The following is a 6886-nucleotide window of genomic DNA, read 5'->3' as shown; positions in this document are numbered from 1 at the left end:
TTCTGACCCGCAACACATGCTGGTGACTCTTCACATCTGTGTTCTTACCCGCAACTCATGCTGGTGACTCTTCACATCTGTGTTCTGACCCGCAACTCATGCTGGTGACTCTTCACATCTATTTACTGACCTGCAACACATGCTGGTGACTCTTCACATGTGTTCTGACCCGCAAGACATGCTGGTGACTCTTCACATCTGTGTTCTGACCCGCAACTCATGCTGGTGACTCTTCACATCTGTGTTCTGACCCGCAACTCATGCTGGTGACTGTTCACATCTGTGTTCTGACCCGCAACACATGCTGGTGACTCTTCACATCTGTGTACTGACCCGCAACACATGCTGGTGACCCTTCACACCTGTGTACTGACCCGCAACTCATGCTGGTGACTCTTCACACCTGTGTTCTGACCCGCAACACATGCTGCTGACTCTTCACATGTGTTCTGACCCGCAACACATGCTGGTGACTCTTCACATCTGTGTTTTGACCCGCAACTCATGCTGGTGACTCTTCACACCTGTGTTCTGACCCGCAACACATGCTGGTGACTCTTCACACCTGTGTTCTGACCCGCAACACATTCTGGTGACTCTTCACACCTGTGTACTGACCCGCAACACATGCTGGTGACTCTTCACATCTGTGTTCTGACCCGCAACTCATGCTGGTGACTCTTTGACCCGCAACACATGCTGGTGACTCTTTGACCCGCAACACATGCTGGTGACTTTTCACACCTGTGTTCTGACCCGCAACACATGCTGGTGACATTTCACATCTGTGTTCTGACCCGAAACTCATGCTGGTGACTCCTCACACCTGTGTTCTGATCCGCAACACATGCTGGTGACTTTTCACATCTGTGATCTGACCCGAAACTCATACTGGTGACTCTTCACACCTGTGTACTGACCCGCAACACATGCTGGTGGCACGTCACATCTGTGTTCTGACTCGCAACAAATGCTGGTGACTCTTCACACCTGTTTACTGACCCGCAACACATGCTGGTGACTCTTCACACCTGTGTACTGACCCGCAACACATGCTGGTGACTCTTCACACCTGTGTTCTGACCCGCAACACATGCTGGTGACTCTTCACAACTGTGTTCTGACCCGTAACACATGCTGGTGACTCTTCACACCTGTTTACTGACCCGCAACACATGCTGGTGACTCTTCACATCTGTGTTCTGACCCGCAACAAATGCTGGTGACTCTTCACACCTGTGTACTGACCCGCAACACATGCTGGTGACTCTTCACACCTGTGTACTGACCCGCAACACATGCTGGTGGCACGTCACATCTGTGTTCTGACTCGCAACAAATGCTGGTGACTCTTCACACCTGTGTACTGACCCGCAACACATGCTGGTGACTCTTCACACCTGTGTACTGACCCGCAACACATGCTGGTTACTCTTCATATCTGTGTTCTGACCTGCAACTCACGCTGGTGACTCTTCACACCTGTGTACTGACCCGCAACACATGCTGGTGGCACGTCACATCTGTGTTCTGACTCGCAACAAATGCTGGTGACTCTTCACACCTGTGTACTGACCCGCAACACATGCTGGTGACTCTTCACACCTGTGTACTGACCCGCAACACATGCTGGTGACTCTTCATATCTGTGTTCTGACCTGCAACTCACGCTGGTGACTCTTCTCACCTGTTTACTGACCCGCAACACATGCTGGTGACTCTTCACACCTGTGTACTGACCCGCAACACATGCTGGTGACTCTTCACCCCTGTGTTCTGACCTGCAACACAAGCTGGTGACTCTTCACACCTGTGTTCTGACCCGTAACACATGCTGGTGACTCTTCACACCTGTTTACTGACCCGCAACTCATGCTGGTGACTCTTCACATGTGTTCTGACCCGCAAGACATGCTGGTGACTCTTCAAATCTGTGTTCTGACCCGCAACTCATGCTGGTGACTCTTCACATCTGTGTTCTGACCCGCAACTCATGCTGGTGACTCTTCACATCTGTGTACTGACCCGCAACACATGCTGGTGACCCTTCACACCTGTGTACTGACCCGCAACTCATGCTGGTGACTTTTCACATCTGTGTTCTGACCCGAAAACCATGCTGGTGACTCTTCACATCTGTGTTCTGACCCACAACACATGCTGGTGACTCTTCACACCTGTGTTCTGACCCGCAACACATGCTGGTGACTCTTCACACCTGTGTTCTGACCCGCAACACATTCTGGTGACTCTTCACACCTGTGTACTGACCCGCAACACATGCTGGTGACTCTTCACATCTGTGTTCTGACCCGCAACTCATGCTGGTGACTCTTTGACCCGCAACACATGCTGGTGACTCTTTGACCCGCAACACATGCTGGTGACTCTTCACACCTGTGTTCTGACCCGCAACACATGCTGGTGACATTTTACATCTGTGTTCTGACCCGAAACTCATGCTGGTGACTCCTCACACCTGTGTTCTGATCCGCAACACATGCTGGTGACTTTTCACATCTGTGATCTGACCCGAAACTCATACTGGTGACTCTTCACACCTGTGTACTGACCCGCAACACATGCTGGTGACTCTTCACACCTGTGTACTGACCCGCAACACATGCTGGTTACTCTTCATATCTGTATTCTGACCCGCAACTCATGCTGGTGACTCTTCACACCTGTTTACTGACCCGCAACACATGCTGGTGACTCTTCACATCTGTGTTCTGACCCGCAACACATGCTGGTGACTCTTCACACCTGTGTACTGACCCGCAACACATGCTGGTGACTCTTCATATCTGTGTTCTGACCTGCAACTCACGCTGGTGACTCTTCACACCTGTTTACTGACCCGCAACACATGCTGGTGACTCTTCACACCTGTGTACTGACCCGCAACACATGCTGGTGACTCTTCACACCTGTGTTCTGACCCGTAACACATGCTGGTGACTCTTCACACCTGTGTTCTGACCCGTAACACATGCTGGTGACTCTTCACACCTGTGTTCTGACCTGCAACACAAGCTGGTGACTCTTCACACCTGTGTTCTGACCCGTAACACATGCTGGTGACTCTTCACACCTGTTTACTGACCCGCAACTCATGCTGGTGACTCTTCACACCTGTGTTCAGACCCGCAACACATGCTGGTGACTTTTCACATCTGTGTTCTGACCCGAAACTCATGCTGGTGACACTTCACACCTGTTTTCTGATCCGCAACACATGCTGGTGACTTTTCATATCCGTGTTCTTACCCGAAACTCATGCTGGTGACTCTTTGACCCACAACACATGCTGGTTACTCTTCACACCTGTGTTCTGACCCGCACCACATGCTGGTGATTCTTCACACCTGTGTCCTGACCCGCAATACATGCTGGTGGCACGTCACACCTGTGTTCTGACCCGCAACACATGCTGGTGACTCTTCACATCTGTGTTCTGACCCGCAACAAATGCTGGTGACTCTTCACACCTGTGTACTGACCCGCAACACATGCTGGTGACTATTCACACCTGTGTACTGACCCGCAGCACATGCTGGTGACTCTTCATATCTGTGTTCTGACCCGCAACTCATGCTGGTGACTCTTCACACCTGTGTACTGACCCGCAACACATGCTGGTGACTCTTCACACCTGTGTTCTGACCCGTAACACATGCTGGTGACTCTTCACACTTGTGTACTGACCCGAAACTCATGCTGGTGACTCTTCACATCTGTTTACTGACCCGCAACTCATGCTGGTGACTCTTCACATCTGTTTTCTGACCCGCAAGACATGCTGGTGACTCTTCACATGTGTTCTGACCCGCAACACATGCTGGTGACTCTTCACATCTGTGTTCTTACCCGCAACTCATGCTGGTGATTCTTCACATCTGTGTTCTGACCCGCAACTCATGCTGGTGACTCTTCACATCTATTTACTTTCCCGCAACTCATGCTGGTGACTCTTCACATCTGTGTTCTGACCCACAACACATGCTGGTGACTCTTCACTTCTGTGTACTGACCCGCAACTCATGCTGGTGACTCTTCACACCTGTGTTCTGACCCGCAACACATGCTGGTGACTCTTCACACCTGTGTTCTGACCCGCAACACATGCTGGTGACTCTTCACACCTGTGTACTGACCCGCAACACATGCTGGTGACTCTTTACATCTGTGTTCTGACCCACAACACATGCTGGTGACACATCACACCTATGTTCTGAACGCAACTCATGCTGGTGACTCTTTGACCCACAACACATGCTGGTGACTCTTCACACCTGTGTTCTGACCCGCAACACATGCTGGTGACTTTTCACATCTGTGTTCTGACCCGAAACTCATGCTGGTGACTCTTCATACCTGTGTTCTAATCCGCAACACATGCTGGTGACTTTTCTTATCTGTGTTCTGACCCGTAACTCATGCTGGTGACTCTTCACACCTGTGTACTGACCCGCAACACATGCTGGTGTCACGTCACACCTGTGTTCTGACCCGCAACACATGCTGGTGACTCTTCACACCTGTGTACTGACCCGCAACACATGCTGGTGACTCTTCACATCTGTGTTCTGACCCACAACACATGCTGGTGACTCATCACACCTATGTTCTGAACGCAACTCATGCTGGTGACTCTTTGACCCACAACACATGCTGGTGACTCTTCACACCTGTGTTCTGACCCGCACCACATGCTGGTGATTCTTCACACCTGTGTCCTGACCCGCAATACATGCTGGTGACTCTTCTCACCTGTGTACTGACCCGCAACTCATGCTGGTGACTTTTCACACCTGTGTTCTGACCCGCAACACATGCTGGTGACATTTCACATCTGTGTTCTGACCCGAAACTCATGCTGGTGACTCCTCACACCTGTGTTCTGATCCGCAACACATGCTGGTGACTTTTCACATCTGTGATCTGACCCGAAACTCATACTGGTGACTCTTCACACCTGTGTACTGACCCGCAACACATGCTGGTGGCACGTCACATCTGTGTTCTGACTCGCAACAAATGCTGGTGACTCTTCACACCTGTTTACTGACCCGCAACACATGCTGGTGACTCTTCACACCTGTGTACTGACCCGCAACACATGCTGGTGACTCTTCACACCTGTGTTCTGACCCGCAACACATGCTGGTGACTCTTCACAACTGTGTTCTGACCCGTAACACATGCTGGTGACTCTTCACACCTGTTTACTGACCCGCAACACATGCTGGTGACTCTTCACATCTGTGTTCTGACCCGCAACAAATGCTGGTGACTCTTCACACCTGTGTACTGACCCGCAACACATGCTGGTGACTCTTCACACCTGTGTACTGACCCGCAACACATGCTGGTGGCACGTCACATCTGTGTTCTGACTCGCAACAAATGCTGGTGACTCTTCACACCTGTGTACTGACCCGCAACACATGCTGGTGACTCTTCACACCTGTGTACTGACCCGCAACACATGCTGGTTACTCTTCATATCTGTGTTCTGACCTGCAACTCACGCTGGTGACTCTTCACACCTGTGTACTGACCCGCAACACATGCTGGTGGCACGTCACATCTGTGTTCTGACTCGCAACAAATGCTGGTGACTCTTCACACCTGTGTACTGACCCGCAACACATGCTGGTGACTCTTCACACCTGTGTACTGACCCGCAACACATGCTGGTGACTCTTCATATCTGTGTTCTGACCTGCAACTCACGCTGGTGACTCTTCTCACCTGTTTACTGACCCGCAACACATGCTGGTGACTCTTCACACCTGTGTACTGACCCGCAACACATGCTGGTGACTCTTCACCCCTGTGTTCTGACCTGCAACACAAGCTGGTGACTCTTCACACCTGTGTTCTGACCCGTAACACATGCTGGTGACTCTTCACACCTGTTTACTGACCCGCAACTCATGCTGGTGACTCTTCACATGTGTTCTGACCCGCAAGACATGCTGGTGACTCTTCAAATCTGTGTTCTGACCCGCAACTCATGCTGGTGACTCTTCACATCTGTGTTCTGACCCGCAACTCATGCTGGTGACTCTTCACATCTGTGTACTGACCCGCAACACATGCTGGTGACCCTTCACACCTGTGTACTGACCCGCAACTCATGCTGGTGACTTTTCACATCTGTGTTCTGACCCGAAAACCATGCTGGTGACTCTTCACATCTGTGTTCTGACCCACAACACATGCTGGTGACTCTTCACACCTGTGTTCTGACCCGCAACACATGCTGGTGACTCTTCACACCTGTGTTCTGACCCGCAACACATTCTGGTGACTCTTCACACCTGTGTACTGACCCGCAACACATGCTGGTGACTCTTCACATCTGTGTTCTGACCCGCAACTCATGCTGGTGACTCTTTGACCCGCAACACATGCTGGTGACTCTTTGACCCGCAACACATGCTGGTGACTCTTCACACCTGTGTTCTGACCCGCAACACATGCTGGTGACATTTTACATCTGTGTTCTGACCCGAAACTCATGCTGGTGACTCCTCACACCTGTGTTCTGATCCGCAACACATGCTGGTGACTTTTCACATCTGTGATCTGACCCGAAACTCATACTGGTGACTCTTCACACCTGTGTACTGACCCGCAACACATGCTGGTGACTCTTCACACCTGTGTACTGACCCGCAACACATGCTGGTTACTCTTCATATCTGTATTCTGACCCGCAACTCATGCTGGTGACTCTTCACACCTGTTTACTGACCCGCAACACATGCTGGTGACTCTTCACATCTGTGTTCTGACCCGCAACACATGCTGGTGACTCTTCACACCTGTGTACTGACCCGCAACACATGCTGGTGACTCTTCATATCTGTGTTCT

The sequence above is a fragment of the Lampris incognitus genome, chromosome 8 (genome assembly GCF_029633865.1).
Source record: "Lampris incognitus isolate fLamInc1 chromosome 8, fLamInc1.hap2, whole genome shotgun sequence".
In the NCBI taxonomy this organism is placed as follows: Eukaryota; Metazoa; Chordata; class Actinopteri; order Lampriformes; family Lampridae; genus Lampris; species Lampris incognitus.
This window is presented reverse-complemented; position numbering follows the sequence as displayed.